Source organism: Manis javanica, chromosome 2, assembly GCF_040802235.1.
Source record: "Manis javanica isolate MJ-LG chromosome 2, MJ_LKY, whole genome shotgun sequence".
Classification (NCBI taxonomy): Eukaryota; Metazoa; Chordata; class Mammalia; order Pholidota; family Manidae; genus Manis; species Manis javanica.
Window position 1 is genome coordinate 225,660,491 of NC_133157.1, and position 16,778 is coordinate 225,677,268.

The 16,778-nt window shown below is 58.4% G+C and overlaps 1 protein-coding gene and 1 long non-coding RNA gene across 2 annotated transcripts in view; one reads left to right on the forward strand and one right to left on the reverse strand.

Moving 5' to 3' along the window:
• COL22A1 (collagen type XXII alpha 1 chain) overlaps nt 1-16,778 on the forward strand; it is a 236,818-nt gene that overhangs the window by 25,189 nt on the left and 194,851 nt on the right. The window lies entirely within an intron of this gene.
• LOC140848063 (uncharacterized) lies at nt 2,631-15,099 on the reverse strand. Its single transcript, XR_012128623.1, has 3 exons — nt 14,803-15,099; nt 11,921-13,690; nt 2,631-10,149 (listed from the first exon to the last, which is right to left on the reverse strand). It is a non-coding gene; the product is annotated as an uncharacterized lncRNA (long non-coding RNA).

Below are 16,778 nucleotides of genomic sequence, written 5' to 3' on the forward strand. Positions count from 1 at the left end.
ACAGGCCTGCCTCGCACCCCCATGGGAAAACAGCCCAGCCCCGTCTGAGACCTGCGCTCTTTACCAGGGTTCAGGTGCCATGCTCTTTGCCACCCTGTGACTCCTCTCTCGGTGTTGGCTCGCTTAGTCACTTATTTATTCACAGACTCTGGGGATGTACTTTGTGCGTGGCCTTGTGCTGACTTCTGGGCCTGTAGAGAAACTACAACACAGCCCTGCCCTCGGGGCGTCATGGTCAAGGTGGCAAGACAGCACATGGAAAGCAATGTGACGCTGTAGAGTGGCATTAATACAGGTGCCAGAGCCTCAGGGGTGGGTCCTGCCGTGGTTCTGGTGGGCGGTGGTCCTGCAAATGAGGAGGGCTTCCTGGGGGAGGTGGCACTTGGACGGTTTAGAAGGACAAGCATGAGTTGCAGGACGACAGACTGAGAGACGGTGTGAAATAGTTCTGGCCTGCGCGGTAAAGGAGGCGGAGACTGGTGGCTTTGTCTGGTTATCAGGCTCGGTACAGGAGGGCCTTGGTGCTGAGGCGAGGCACTGAGGCTGTAGGCAGGGGCATGGCGTGGACAGGTCTGTGTGCGAATGGAACGCAGGCGGGACAGCGAGGAAAAGGGACACCCTTTACAAGGCTGCTGGGGAGACTTGGGGAGCAGTGCTGGGGGAGGCCGAGCACCGACCGTACAGGTGGGGGAGTCAGCGCGCAGGGGGCAGTGAGGGCAGCCGATCCTGTACTGCGCAAGGCACTGGCCGTGGACTTACACAGTGGCTGCCGTTAGCCCGTCACGACCTCGTGAGATAAGGACAGCCCCCTTTTCATAGATGCGAGCACTCGGGCCGCTGCAGCTCTCTGAACTGGCCGGGCCGAGGATCCGTGTAGGTGCGTCCTGGCGCAGAATGTGGACTGACAAGACCCGGCCGAGGGGAAGAAATCCAGTGTTGGGGCTCAGGGTCGATGAGACCTGGCTGCCATTCTGGAATGCCAGGATGCAGGGCCCAGGGAAGCACCTAGGCCCCCACTGACTTAGTCATCCTGCCAGCCTTCCAGACTGGTTCTAGACAGTGGCAAGGCAGAACCTAGGCTCGGGAGAACTTCTGTGTCCACAGGATGGCTCTGGGAATGTCAGAGACTTGCTGCCCAGTTAATACATAGGCCGGCTGGGGACAGTGCCCAGCCTTAGGCCCCCACTTGCGGCGGCATCCCACTGCGCCTCCCAGCACTCGGATGTCACCGTCACTGACCTTGGCTCGGAGCTGGGGGTGGTGATAGTGGTCACGGCAGCTGGAGACCCCACTCCACCCACTCAGAGACGAGAGCAGTGACGTCACACACGGCTCACCTGGGCCTGAATAAGGGGCCAGGACTCATCTGCTCATTCTAGGCGCTTCTTTGTTGGTGTTGACTCCGTTCTTGGCAGACAGAAGGGAGGTGTTGAGGTGCAGGGAACTGGCGGCAGGAGGAGTCAGCCGTCTGAAAGGAGGGGCATGTGCCCAGAGCCCCAAGAGGTCACGGTGGGAGTGCTTGGCCGAGGTGTGGTCACCACTGTGAGGGGTATAGCTGCTCCCGCTTGGTGAGTGCCTCCCGCTGGCCCGACCTCGCCTGGGCCCTCCAGCAAGGGCGTCCCGGCACTGCAGTCACAGAGGCCAGCTCCTCGGGACTTGGGGCAGGAGAGAGAAGGAGAGGGCAGATGTGGGGCAAACTGGAGCTGCTAACATGAGACCACACTTAGCTAACCTTGAAGCTGTGTGAGGCTTCAGACCCTAAGGGAGGGCAGGGCACTGACCTGAAGGCCTGGATTTAGTGTATAGACAGTGTGGGCCCCGTGACTCTCCCAGACCGATTCCCATGGCCCAGGAGCAGAAACAGGCTATTTGAGGCCATTTCCACATGGCCCTGCCCAACATTTGGACAAGGGTTTGGTCTGTGTAGGAAAATCGGGGGCCACAACCAAGACAAGGGGGCACAGGTTCAGGCCGGCCTAGGACACCACATGTCCCCGTGATAACATGGAGGGAAACTCATGGATTCACCACAGCCAGGCTCCTCCAAATGCCCAAATAGATGGGAGATTGAAGTTATGTTCAGTCGTCTAAAGGGAATCTGTTTTGTAAATACAGCTGTAAGCTGATGAGGGCCTGCTCTATTCTGGTGACAAACGAAACAAAATCCCCTTACAGTTGCTGCAATTAGAAACAAAGCAAAACAAAATAAAATAGCTAACAGTAACATTCTGAAACGGGTGTTGTAAGATTAGATCAAGGCGCGTCACCAAATCCAACCAGAAACCCCCTGGCTCATAGAAGACACCCGTGGGGGCCTTCATAGCCCGAGTGTGAGCTGCTCCGAACAGAGCTTCACACCGATGATCCGGAAAATCTAACAATGTGGAGTTCTTGACACAGTAATCGTTCAGTTTGACCCGACCTAGTCATTCATGTGTTTGACAGCCATACGTCGTAGCGATCACCTGGTTCAGTCGAATCTGTCCATTCAGGCTTCAGCAACCCGACTGGGCACGGTAGGTACCATTATTCAGCTCAGTCCGTCACCCGTTCAGCAGCCACGCACTGACGGAGCCCTCTGCTGGGGCACATGCCAGTGCCCAGGGTATGGTGACGGAGGGGGCAAAGACTGCTCCTTGCTGTTCCCCAGCGCCTGGAGCAGAGGCTGGTATATAGCAGGAACTGCCCAAATATCATTTAAAGGGGAGCTAAGAGAGGGGCCTGGCTGGTAATGCTGCGTGTGCTCTTGCGATGGGCACATCACAAGTACTTCTACAATGATCTCCCCCTTCCAGATGCAAAGAATAAGAATATTCAGCACGTCTGAAACATAGCTTAACGATAGCTGAAATATTAAATGCATCTGAATTTTGGTGAGCAGAGACAAATGGCTAGAGTTTGAAAGTTGATGGGGGTCTGAAAAGCAGGCTGGCTGGGATAGGCTGACTCATGCCACATGCCGAAGAGAAGGACCCCGACCTGGCCCCACTGGGGCCAGACAGAAGCCAGGGAGAACTCTGTTGGCGAGAACCGGAGGGGGAGAGCTCTTTGCACGGCACTGTCACTCTGTCCTCCCCAAGGCCTGCTGGGCGGGTGTCGACACTGACGTTTTGTACAGGGAGAAAAGGATGCTGTAGACCCCTGCCAGCCAGCACACGTGGCCACTGACCCTTCCCAGGCAGGTCCAAACTGAGAAGGGCTGCAAGTAATACACACGTGGCTTTTGCAGACAGCATGAAAAAGAGGGTAAAGCATCTTATGAATGTTTTTATTTTGTTTACATATTTAAATGATAATATTTTGGAAATGTGGGATTAAATATAATGTATTGGATATATTGATCTCACCTGGTTTCCTCTATTTTTTTTAAAACCAGACAATTTAACGTGACATATGAGGTCCTCCTGTGAGGCTCTTTCTCCTCCCTCCAGCTCCTTATGATACCCATGCTTCTGCTGATGCGCTGAGGTCCGCTGGCTTGCGGGGCCCGCCGATCCCATCCAACTTGGCCTCAAAAGGGAAGCAGGGCGGCCCTGAGGCACAGCTGGCTCCCTGGGGCTCCCCTTCAGAGGGGAAGCTAAATGCCAGGTCAGGGCACAGGAGGTGCAGGGCCCGTGTCTGGGGTGGCATGATGCGGTTCCCGGCCCTGAGGCAGCCCAGGTGAGGTCTGTGAGCCCCGGCTGGTCTGGTCTGGAAGCCCCATGGAGAGTGGGCAGGTGAGCTGGTGAGGGCGATGGTGTGGGCACAGGAGCAGGCGTTGGGCGGAACTTCTCGAGGTGACCATTGTAGGAGCCACACTTAGTGCAAATGCCTTCAGGCCACCTGGGGACCTGACCTGCCTTCCGCTTCTTTCTTCGGCGCTGCTGAGTCCTTCCTTAGACTTCCAGCTGCGCGTTCTGCCACCTGTCACAGCTGCTGGTGGCATAACGTGATGCTGCTGACTTATTTTTTCCGGCACATTTGTGACTTAGCCTGTGCTTGCCCCCAGTAGTGCAGCTGTGCTGACGTTTGCCCCATGATTGCTCCTGATTCACTGGGGAGGTGACTGGGTTGGAGCCACTCCCCACAGGGGCCCAGAAGGCAGGGGGCAGGACTGCGGCTGTACCCCCTCTGTCTGACCAGGCTGTGAGTCCTCGCTGGGGAGCTGTGGTATCAGAAAGCGTCTTTAAGCCCACCCTGCCCTCGGGGTCTCCCCACAGTCCCCTGAGTACGTTTCCCGGTTCTCCCGGCTCCGTCGCCAACGGCCTCCGGCATGGGTAGCACAGTGCGCATCCAGGATCCGGGGAGCCGGCAGTCACAGCCCTCATTCGGTTCGGGAGCCACTGCCTGAGAGTCCATCCTCAGGCCATGCTTCCTGAGGCTCGTCGGCTGTCTCCCTACGGACCCTGTCAGCGCCTCACAGGGCCCGGCTCATCCACAGCAACCCATGGCTGTTTGCTGGACAAATGAATGGAGCTCACAGTACTTGAAATCTCATCCTCATTTTTATAAATAAAAAGGAATGTTTTCATACCTATGAATGGAATAGCAACAGCACCGGTGACAAATGGCCGGTGTGATCAGAGAGGTATTTCTGGCGCCACCGCTCTGTGGCTTCTCCCAGCGACCTCCGCTAAGGCCTGCTCTGGCATGCAGCTCACCGGGCCCCTGGCCTTGGGCTCCCGCAGGGAGGTGTCTCTGCATCGCGGCACCCACCCTTGCCTCCCTGTGGCCTGCCAAGGAGCGCGGGGCCCGTCCCGGCCAGGCTTCCTGCAGCCTGTGGGGCGGAGACTGCGGACAGCCTGACCCAGGGCCTCGGCTGTAATTAAGAGCCTTCTCTGCCCAGGCTCTGTTGTGGCCACAAAACAAACTTTATATAGCTTATCGGGTGGCCACAAGGGAGCCTGTGGAATGCCGGCTGGCCATGCCCAGAGGGCCTCCACCTCCTTCTATTTTGGGGACACTGCGGTGGTCCTCTATCCCTCTGCCCAGGGGCAGGGACACTTTCCCAGATCCTGTCTTTTAGCTCTTGGGCAGCTGAGCTTAGATGTTAGGGGGAGTTTCTTGGGGCCCCATCTCCCTCTGCACCTGAATGTCGAGGTCATTGAAGGAGGCACAGCCCTGGTGAGGGCACTGACCCTGGTCACTGCTCCTCCCTGAGCACGCTCCTGCCCCTGCCCCCATGTTCTTCTGCCTGGCCCAGAGACTCCGCGTAAGCTCAGGGCATGCACACACATAACACAAGCCCCCAGTCACACACACACATTCCCTCCCATCCCTGCCCCGGACATGCATGCATCTGGGAACGTGGATGTGGCCATGAGGTGACCCACCCAGCTGGTCCCCTGGGTCCAAAGGCCTGGGAGGAATATGTGGCAGCGGCAGCTGTGGCTGTGGGGCCCCCAGTGGATGTCTGTGGCTTGGCCCTGGGGACCACACCAGCCCTGAGAAGCAGTTCAGGCCAAGGCCACACCCTTCAGCTGAAGGTCCCTGGGAGCCCCTCCAGGGAAAACGTGTGACCGAGTCACCCAAGGGAAAGTAATTTGCTTTAATTCTAATTATGTGCTGGCAAAGTTTATCAGAAAATTACTGAAAATGATGAGCCACTAGAACTACCCACAACTTCTGAGCTGCATACACCAAGGCACAGACCCCCCTGACTGCCCGGCCGGCCTGCCCAGAGGGGACCCCCTGGGAGCCGCTGCCTGCATGTCTCCACCTGGGCCCTGTGTCCGCTGGCACTCCAGGACCCACATTCCAGAACCAGACGGCTGTGCCCGAGTCCCTCTTCCGGCCTGTGTAATGCGGGCGCCCTGTGCCGCTGTTGGGGGCACGTACCGCCCTTGCCCCAAATGCCCCCCGCCAACCATCACCCACTTCTCTCCTGGGTTCTGGTTTCCCGTGATGGGCCGAATGGGCTTTCTCAGCCTGAACGCCGTGTGCCTAGGGACTGGTTCTGCATAAGTCCCGAGGAGAGGTTTGCACAGGCGGCTCACACATTCCTGACCCTTTGGTGCTAGTGCAGCCGTGGTGCGGGTGCTGGTGCCTGGGAAGGCCCAGCCCTGCCCCTCAGCCCCTGTGAGACGGGCAGCCAGGGACCGGACCTTCTGCCCCGCTCTTCACGGATACAAGGGGATGACGGCCACTGCCCTCCCTCCCGGGGCGCTGCCAGGATCTCACCAGTTGGGGTGGGCAGTGCCTGGCACAAGGGTGGCCTCGCCAACATGCCATGCAAGCATTCACTCTCACTACGCGCGCACACATCTACCTGTGCACATATGTGCATGTTGTGCATGTGTGTAAATTCTATGTATATGGATATGTGTATGTACATTATTTTCCAGAAAGGTGATTGAGTTGAATACTTTGGTACTGTATCTCAACCTTTTATAAATTAGGACCCTATATAAATGGTTTTTTTTCCTGATTGCCTCCTCTGAAATTGTAATACCACAAATGTGCGGTGTCTGTCTGTCCATGCTCTGAGCTGTGGAGGGCCGTGAGCCTTGGTAATCTCTACCTTTTTGCCACAGCCCACAAAGCAACTTTTGCCCCTTGGAGGTGATATCAGCCCCTTGAGAATGCATGGTTCAGGGTGAGAGAGAGGATCGCAGGACCGGAATTCAGGGAAGTCCTGGGCCGCACCCTGCCGTGTCTCCCTCAGGAGCTGCGACTTCATAGCATCTGGGTTCCACAGATAGACTTGCATCTGAAAGTCTGAGTTATATCCAGGTTCCTCTGTTTATTTGGACAAATTGCTTTTCTAAGCCTTCCATATCCTGTAAAGTGAAGACACCATTACCACGTACTCCCTAGAGCAGAGGGAGCGTGCCCAGACCAGGCTGCCCCTGTAGCCTGGCACACTGGTGGTGCCATCTCAGTGCCTAACTTCCCTGAGACCTTGGACCTGAGGCAGAGGGACTGTGGCAGCATCCCAGCCCTGCCACCCGCCAGCTGGGGACACTGGTCCAGGGACTTCACCTCTCGGAGGCTTGATTTCCTTGTCGGTAAAACTGAGGTGATACTTACCAATCTGGCGAATAATTTATTGTGGTTCTTATGGTTATTATTGTGCTATTACCATCATACGTATTATTTTTATGTCAAGCCTCTTTAATAGAGAATATGCCAAAAATCTTAGTCCCCAAACATAGCATGGCTGGATCTGAGCTTCCTGTCCCAGGACGGGGATCCTGCAGAGCCTAGATGTTTACCAGCATGAGTTTTGAAAGAAACACTGGCCCGTTCAGGAAGCAAGACCTTCCTTGATCCAAAGCAGGTGACAGCGGCCTGCGGTCTGCAGGCCAGTCCGGCCAGGCACCAGCATTTACAGATCAAGTTGTGTCGGAATACTACAGGTCACCTTGCTCACAAGCTGTCTGTGGCTACTTTTTGTGACAGAGACGGCATGGCCCACAGAGGTTAAAGTATTTCCTCTCTGGCCATGGACAGAGAAAGTTCACTCACCCCATGTGTGTTTTGATGTGAAGTTACTGCCACTGACTCCTGCAGTGACCCTGGGTGTGAAGTTACTGCCACTGACTCCTGCAGTGACCCTGGGTAGGATACTCGATGGGAACTCAGATTTCTCTTCGGGGCTGAGTGGGCGGATCTTTCCTTTCCCCATCTCTTCTGTGTGCTGGTCACCATCATTCATACCCAGGTGCCCACCTCCTCTGTATGCAGATGCCTCCCCTACGTGTCATCTGGTGTCGCTCACACATCCCTAAGAAATCCTCCTCGCTTCTCGGGTCTCAGATGGGGATTCATGCCCCAGTGGGAGAAGGCGCGGCTCCATGATTTATATGATCAGAATGAATCCTTCCCTTGCCAAGGGCTGGGGGCCTTGTGTCAGCCTCGGTCATGTGTCCCCAGTGCCATCCCAAGTCAAAGGGAGCATGCATCCACATGGGTGGGGCCTTGTCATGTACTGGGGTCATGTCATGCCACGCGTACCAGCTCCCTGTGGCTGGGCTGCGTTTCACACAGTGGTTTTAGTTTTGAGCTGATAAAGGGATAAATTATAGTGGCCACGACTAAATTGCTACTACTTGCAAAAAGGATGTATACATATACACAGTCTATATAAATACATGTCTATATATAAAGGTACATTTCTGTAATTAAGCACTTGGAGAAATTCTGCACTTCTGAGTGTCTCTCACATTGCCCTTTTCCTGGTTGAACTTGTTTCACACTTGTCAGAGGGCACGTGGGACGTGGGGCTTCCGCAGTGACTAGGGGCTTTCCTGGAAGTGTGGCTGGTGAATGTGCTGCCCCTGCTGTGACCTCACCCTCCCTGGAAGGCTGGAGGGAAGCAGTTGTCAAGCACCATGTCCCCAGTGACTCCTCGTGCTGGGAAACCCGCCTTTGTCCTTTTAATCACAGACCCTGGCCTCTGAGCTCACGCACCCACAGATACATGTGCAGACACACACCGACACACAGAAACATACACACTCAAGCAAAGGCACACAGGCACATACGTGCACACACACACACTCCCTGCTCTGTGGGTTACCAGCTGGGCGCCTGTGGGCAGGCGACTCAGCCTCAGTCTCCGCCTTCCCCGTAGGCGTGTTGCGAAGACCCCGTGCACGTCCGCAGACCGTGTGGGCCGCGCGACCCTGGACCCTGCCCCAGCTGCCTGCGCCCACTTTCCCCACTGCAGCCCGAGCCCAGGGGAGGCAAAAGGCGGGTCAGGACTGTAGGGCAGAGAGCCCGGCGACCCCAGGGCCCAGCCCCCGTCCACCCCGCTCCTCGTCCCGCATCCCGGACGTGGAAGTCTAGGCCTGGCCTGTGGAAATAACCTGTCCAGCCCATGATTTCTCTGCACATTGGAGCTCAGAGGTAAAATGGACAGAGACCTTGATCCATTGTCCCCAGGCCCCAGCCTCCAACAGTGACCTGGGGCTGGGGGCCAGGAGGACAGTGGCCAAGCTGGCTGGGGTGTCGATCGACACCCCTGGTTAGCCTCAACCTGTTCTGCTTTGTGTGAATTTGACGCCAGAGCCCACATTCAGGAAGGTGGGGCTAGAAACCTCTAATTGGGATCTCTGGCTCATCAGTCAGTCACGCCAATGGCAAACGGATAATCGGCCTGTGCGGTGTACCCCATTATCACTAGGTGGACAGAGGGCCGGCCACGGATGTCCCAGCACAACCGTCCACAAGATGTCTCTTGATTGGAGGCTGCAAAGGGCCTTAAGTATCTAAAAATAATTCATTGTCAACCAAGGAGGTGTACACAACAGGAAAGTAGGTGGAAAGGACGGTGGGAGAGAACAGACCTCCAGGCGGGCTGCTGGGCGGGGGAGCAAAATAGGGGAAGGGGATGAGGAGGTACAAACTGCCAGCCCCACAATAAAAACCTCGTGGGGATGGAAGTCACAGCGCCAGGAATACGGTCGGTGATACCACGAGAACTTCACGCGGTGACAGATGCTGACTGTACTTGCTGTAGTGAGCGCTTCGTAACGTGTACGAATGTGAGTCCCCTGCTGCGCACCAGCACCAATGTGATATTGTACATTGATTACACTCCAATTAAGAAATTGGGAATGAAAGAGAGAGTGAGCAGAGCTTCGGCGACCACCCGGCACAATGCTGGGGCACAGAGGACCCTCCCCCCGCCTTCCCTTCCCTCCCTTCTTGTTTTTCATCTTCACTTCTTTTGTCTTCCTTTTACTAAAACATACAATACTATGTGGGTTTCACGCGTGCCCTTCCTTCCTTTCTTGGTCTTGACTCCTGAGACCCAGAGCGGAGCCCTACTTGCAGTTATCACCCTGTTGTCACACACCTGTGTGCTTGGTTTCCACACCTGTAAAGTGGGTGCAGCAATCCCACTACTCCTGTGGAGACGGAATGCGGCACGGCATGAAAAGTCATTAGAACAGCACCTGGCACGGAGCGGGAGGTGGGCACCTGTCTGCCGTCACTCTTCGCTGCGGCCCACTGTCCTCGAGGGAGTCACATGAGTGTCCGGCTCTCAGGTTCCTCTCTTGGAACACGGGGATGAGACCCCGCATGGTGGCTCCCTGGCAGCCTTTTATTCAGGGGTTCAGGAGAGCTCGGTCGCTACAGCACCTCCATGAGCCCCAGACCACGAGCGCAGGCTGCAGGCGTTGACGGGACATGCATGTTCACAGCCCTATGCACACAGAGCTCCTGTATCAGGGAAAACCAGAAAAGAAGCTAGAGCTTTAAAATTTTAAGTAACAGCACAAGGAGGTGGCACCTCACACCGGTCAGAAAGATTGCAGGACAAGAACACGCAGGGAGCCCCGCGCACTGACGGTGGGGATGTGAACCGGGGCGGCCGCCGTGGACACAGATGGAGCTTCCTCAGAAAATTTAAACTGGAGCTACCATGTGATGCAGCAATTGCACCTCTGGGAGCATATCCGCAGGAAATGGAAACACTAACTCAAAAAGACATCTGTGCCCCATATTCATGACAGCAGTATTTACAATACCAAGACACACACCGCCTGAGTGCCCTCTGTGGCTGAGCGGGTAAAGAAGACGTGGTGTGTACATACAGTGGAATGCTATTCACCCATCGGATTGTGGAAATCCTGCCATCTGTGACAATATGGCTGAACTATGAGGACATGGTGCTAAGTGCAGTGGGTCAGACAGAGAAGGAGGTCTGGTGGGATTGGTGAGCCGGCGACGGAGACTGGGGAGTTGGAGGGTCATTCCCCAAGAAGGGGGATGAAGGGCAGAGTGGTAGGTGCAAGGGCTGGCTGGGAGTTAGGGAATGTGGGCAGAGAGCTGAGCAGCCAGCCCGGCACAGTGTGACGCTCACACGGGGAGGCACGGGCAGCTTGTCCCTGGTCAGCTAGAAGATGGCTTGGCAGCTGCCTCGCTCTCCAGGCGTGGGGACAGCAGGTGCAGCCCCGTGCGGACTGCAGGTGGCAGGGTGGGCACAGCCATGGAGGAGTGAAAAGGCAGGTGCCCCTAGTATGCCCACCCCAGACTTCCCAGGCTGGCCCCTCTGGCTGCAGATTGTCAGAGGTGGCTGCAGCCTGCAGTGGGCATGCAGCCCTGGGTGGGTGCCCTGGACAGAAGGGAGCCTGGGGCGGTGGCCCCATTGTCACAGTGTGTGCTGGGCGCCCCTCCTCTGCCTTCTGTCACGGCTCTGCTCTCGCCCCCGGGTTTGTCCAGGAAGGAGGGAAGGCTGCCCAGCTCTGCTCATAGACGCCTGGCTGTGATTTCCCACCAGCCCCCCAGCGTTCCCTGCAGGAACATAGCCACAGCTGCCCCAGGAGCCACGTCCACCAGCCCTCCGGGGAGGAGGGCGGGCGTAAATGAGTAGAGGGGCCAGCCACGTCCCCCTCTGCCCAGTGACCTGGGACCCGGTGATGGGACCCCCGGCCCTGCCCTCTGCTCCCACAGGCATTAGGGGCCTAGTGAGGTGGGGGGCTGAGCCCAGCCCCCACCCTCCAGCCATTGGAGCTCTGGTTCTGGGGATGTGACCCTGAGGGGACACAGACCCGTCTGGTCCCAGGCCACATGCTAATGGAGAGAATGTGGCCACGACTAGAAAAACACAGCACCTTATCTTGTTTGCCCGTCTCCCCTGACAGCCCCAGGCCAGCAGCCAAGGCGGACGTCCCTGTGGGGAGACATTTTGGGCTCATTCAGCCAGTTTTCTCTTTTCCCAAGACTGAGGGCAGATGTGTCCTGGCCGTAGAGTGACTTGGGGTCGGTGCCGCCCCGGACCCTGGCCTTCTGCCCGCTGCTCCTTGCCCCCTCCCCCCGCCCTTCCCACAGAAAGTCTCTCCTGCCCGTGGGGCCCGAGGGAAAGGCCTGTCGGCACTCTTGCGCATCCATGCCAAGTTGGCACTTGGTCATTCCTTAGCTTTTATGTTTCTCCATCTACAAAGAACCCACGTCCAGAAGGGGAGAGAAGGGTTGGGGGTATTTTCCTTACCATGTCCAGGCCTTCTCAGCAGCCCGTCACCCAGGACCCTGGGCCGTATGAAACGGGCCCTGAGGAGGTCCCCCTGCCCTCTCTGATCCCCTGGACGCTCGGGGCTTGTGGGTGACGGTGGCGGATGGGATTTGCGTGGTGTTAGCTTCCTCGTCCGGCCCCATGGTGAGGGTGGCTGGGAGCAGCAGGCAGACCACGCTGCGTGAGGGCACCGAGGCCTTAGGCTGAATTCGGTGCTTCACCTACTCCGCCTTGTTTAACACCTGTTAGAAGCCTGAAGGGGAGATGCCGAGAGTGTGGCTTCGGTTCTAGGACTGAGCAGACCAGCTGGGGAGGCTGAGTACATGGAGGGTGCCCGGCATACAGAGCCCGAGTTCACGCCCTCCGCTGGGGTGGGCAGGGCGCTGAAGGGATGTCCACGCTGGAGCGGTGGGGCTACCCTGAGGCAGGGCGCCTGGGCAGAGGGTGGCACCAAGGGCAGAAGGCAAAGCTTTGGGGGGACGTGGTGCTGGAAGCCCCAGGCCGTCATCCCCAGGACCAATGCTCCTGTAGGACCCGCTGCAGCTGGCGTCTCCTGGGTTTGGCCTCAGGGGGCCTTTGGGAAATGGGGTCAGGCTGTGGGTGCCCGCCCGGCCAGGATGAGGGCCCATTCCCGGCGTGGCTCTGCTGGGGGGTGCACGGTGGGGCATTTCCCTTTGTTGGCATAAGATTCCTTATGCACAGAATGAGAGGGCCAGGCTGCAGGGCCGCTCGGGCCTTCCCTGACCCCGCGTCAGCTTCTGTGTTAGAATTCAGTTGCGACTCGCCGCTCTCCTTCCCCGTGAAGTCCCTCTTCCACCTGCCGGACTTGAGGGTGCGCAGGGCAGGCTGTGGCGGGTGTGCATTTCACCTGGACCTGGTTGGAATCCTGTCTCTGCCCCTTCCTACACCTATGGTCATAGGTGGGCCGTCTGTCTTCTTGAGCCTCAGTTTATCTGGAAGCAGGAATGACAGAATCCGCCAGGAAGGGTGGTGTTGAGAGGGTTAAATGAAACCTCCTGGGCCTGGACATTGGGAGGGTGGCAGCTTCTCCCCTGTCTGTCCCATGTGGCCTCCCTGGCATCCGGGCCACAGTGGTGTCCCAGCAGAGCCTGGCCACTCAGGAGATGTTGGTTCAGGTCCTGCTCCTTCGAGAGGCCAGCAGCCTGATGACTGCAGCTTCCCGACAAAACACGCGCCTCTGCCCATCCTGGTGCTGCATGGCCTCTGTCCCTGCCCGCCCTGCCCCCAAGTCATGTCACAGGCTCACACGTCCTGCTCACTGAAGGGCTTCTAGAGGGTCCATGGCCTGTCCTACAGATGGATCCCTTGACCCCTCGCTTGGCCACTCACACAGCAGCCCGGTGGAGTGCATGCTGGGAGACACAGTCGGCAGACAAACCTGTGCCCGAGCCTGGACCCTCGGCTGTGGCTTCTGTTACTGGGGAGCAGGCCACTTACTCTTGTGGGTCCCTGTTTCCTGTCCTGAGAAGACTGCACTTGGCTGGCCGAGCCATCGGAGGTAGTGTGTGAATGTGCTCAGTGTGCGGAGATGCGCAGTGACTGCTCCTTCCTCCAAAGTGACTGTACTTGGAGGTGTGTGGAGTTCCTTGGACCAGTGAGCTTGGCGTCGAGATGAGCCAGGGGACAGTCTGACCACAACGCTCTCGGGGAGCCCCAGCTTTGAGGAGTAATGAGCATCTCCTGATGTATTTGGTGAAAATAATCTTCAACATGATTAGAGGGAGACTTCTGTAAAGAAAAGAGACATGTTCTGGAAGCACCTGGGGCCTGTGGGTGTTCCCGGCATTCCCCCAAAGAGCCCCCTGTCCATCACCACCCGGGGCAATGGGGATGGGCTCTCTGACCCCCGACCCTGAGGTCAGGGGGGAAAGTCTGCTCCGACGTGGCTGCTGCCCTGCCAGTCTCCCTGGCACCCACTGCTCCTGAGCCTCGGCGCCCCGCTCAGTGACAGGGACCTGTGCCATGCCAAGTCCCGTGATAAGTGTGACCTGTCCCATTGGCAGGGGACAGCGTTTAACATGCTTCCCGTGGTGCCTGTCACAGCGCATGGAGTGATGGGCAGGCAGGCCAGTGTGTGGGTTTGGGCCGTGGACCCCTCCCTGATGCTCGAGACGTCCCCTGCACGTCTCCGCGGCCTTCGCAGCCCTGGTTCTCCTCCTACCACAGCCCCGCACACCCATCCCCCTACCTCGCCAGGACTTGAACGTCGGAGGCCCCGGACCTGGTTTGGACACCCCCTCCGCCCTGGGCAGTCTCTCCCACCCTGAGGCTCTAAGCACCATCTGTGTGCCAACAGGTTCCATGTTGAGTCCTAGGGCCTGTGTCCTGAGCTCTGAAGGCCAGGCCTGTGGATCAGCTGCTGTGATACCTGAGGGCAGCTCGCGTGTAAATGTCCAGAGCCAGCCCTGCTCTGTGCCCCCACACTGGTTCTTCCTGCAGGTGCCCAGGTGCCCCGGACAAAACACTGCCTTGCTTGGACACCCCACACCTCACCTGCCGCCGGCCCGCCCACTGCGTTCAGAAGAGGCCCAGGGTCTGGCCTGCGCTCAGCCCCTTCCCCCAGCCCTCCCTCCCCGTCTGCTGCAGGAGCCCCCGCATTGGCCTTGCGGCCGGCCCCCACCCCCACCGGCAGTGTCCGCCGCACCCCGGCTGCCAGCGCCCATTCCTGGGCCTCCCCCCCCCGCATCCCCTCTCGTCCCTGCTCTTCCCTTTCTTGGCCGCCCCTCAGCCTGGTGCCCATGCTCCTCCCCACCCCCAGGGCTTGCCCGCATGTCCTGTGGGCACTCTCCTCCGGCCTCCTCCTCTCCTCCCCTGCTGGCCTGGGGTCACTCGCCACTGACCTGCAGCCGGCTCGGCCCCATGTTTCATCCTGCCTCCAGGCATCCCAGTGCTGCGGTCACTGTAGGGGCCTTGGTACCTCGCGTGGCCCATTCCCACCTCGTCTGCTGGGCAGGCAAGGACAGGGAGCCTGTGGTTGTGCCAATCACTCTGTGGTGCCTGATCACGGTGGGCGCTTGCTGAACGTGAATGAAGGGAAGAGGGGACACACTGAGGTGCCCGCAGCTGAGGGTCACACTCGGGGGAGCCGCGAGGGCTGAGGGGGCCAGGCTCCAGGGTGCCTGGGTGCCGGCCGAGGGCTCTGCTGCCTCCCGAGGCCCCGCCTGGAGGAGGTCCTCACAGTCTCTGGTGACACCTGCTGGTGCTCAGCCCGTGGGACACCCCTGGGAGGGAAGCCAGGTCCCAGGAGCCCCAGGATGTTTGGACTCACACCCCTGTGGGACAGGGCGCACTCACGGGTACCTTCCACCCCCACCCTAGCACTCTGGGCAGGCCATCTGTTGTTCACTGCCTGGAAGTCCAAGCCCTGCCTGGGGCTACCTGGATGCATCTTTCCACCCCTCCTCTCGCCTCACCCACTCAGCACAGGCCTGGGTGTCTCCCTGCCCAGGGCATCTCCCTGCCCAGGACCCCTTGTCTGTCTGTTCTTCCGAGGCTGGCTCCAGCACCTCTCAGCTGTCGGCTCAGATGACAGGTCTCCCCAGACCACGTGTCCTGCACGCACCCTGGCCCCCATCGCCAGGCCCCGTCCCTGCAGTGTCTCCTCCTGACACTGGTGGTCCTCGACGGCAGGCTTACGTGTCTGCGTCTGACTCTGGCTCTGCTCTCTGCCCCTTGCACTAGCATCCAAGCATCAAGGGCAGCACAGTGTTTGCATTTGCACCTCGTGCTGGGACGTATGTGCCAGGCGCCTGGCAAGCATGTGTGGGCTGAGTGAATGAAGGTGTGAGGACTCACTAGATGTCAGGTGGCATGAAAGAACCTCTGTGTGTGGCCCCCATTTAATCGTCAAGATGACCTTAGAAGGGGAACTTGAATCCCCATTTCCAGGTCTGGACACACAGAAGGAGCAACTGACATGGAAGCGGTGAGGTCTTCAGCGAGCTCTGCAGTCGCCGGACCTTCCGTCAGCCTTGGGGAGCACGGTCTGCCCTGCCCCAGCTACCTTTGCACCAGTGAGCAGGCACCCCTGGGCTGGGAAAGGAGAGGTGGCCCTGGGGCCTCTCTTGATGTTCTAGGCTCCCAGCGGAGGTTGTCTGTGCCCCCCCGCTCAGTGCCAGGCAGGACCCAGCTGTGCCCAAGCCTGCCCTCCCGGCCATCAGGCCGCCTGCTGGCTCGCTCCTCCTGAGGTGGGCTCGCAGCTGTCAGCGAGCACAGGGGATTGCCGTCTCCAGCAATATCTGGTCGCTCACCACCACCAGGCTGCCTCCAAGACACTTGCATAAACTTCCCCCTCAGTCCGCCAGCACCGGACCACACCCTCCCTCCCACCTGTGGCCCCTGGGCCGGCAGCTGGTGCTGACATGCTTCGACCAAGGGGAGCGCAGACCGTGAGTCTACAGAAAGCTCCAGGATAGGAGCCGGAGGCGGGCTCCGGGCCCTAGGCCATCTTTCCGTCTTCTCACGTGGTCCACCCCGTGGCCCCAGAAGGCGGTTAATAGCAATCTTCCTTTCACAATGGGAGGAGCCCTTGTTGCCTGTAAAATGCATATGTTAATACCTGATGTACAGGGCTTGGGGCAGGATTAAAGGAGAGTCTATGTGGCCTCAAGATAGTGTGGCTGTCCAGCACCCCCTGATACCTTTCAATACTGAGCTGTCTCTAGCATGAGATGCCCAGGCCCCACAGCCTGGTCTCAGTTCCCACCTCTGCTGCTTGCCAGCTGTGTGATGTTGCATAAATGACTTAACTTCTCTGAGCTTCAGCTTGCCCACACATGCACATGCCCATATCCCCAGGTCGCTGTGAAATCAGAGC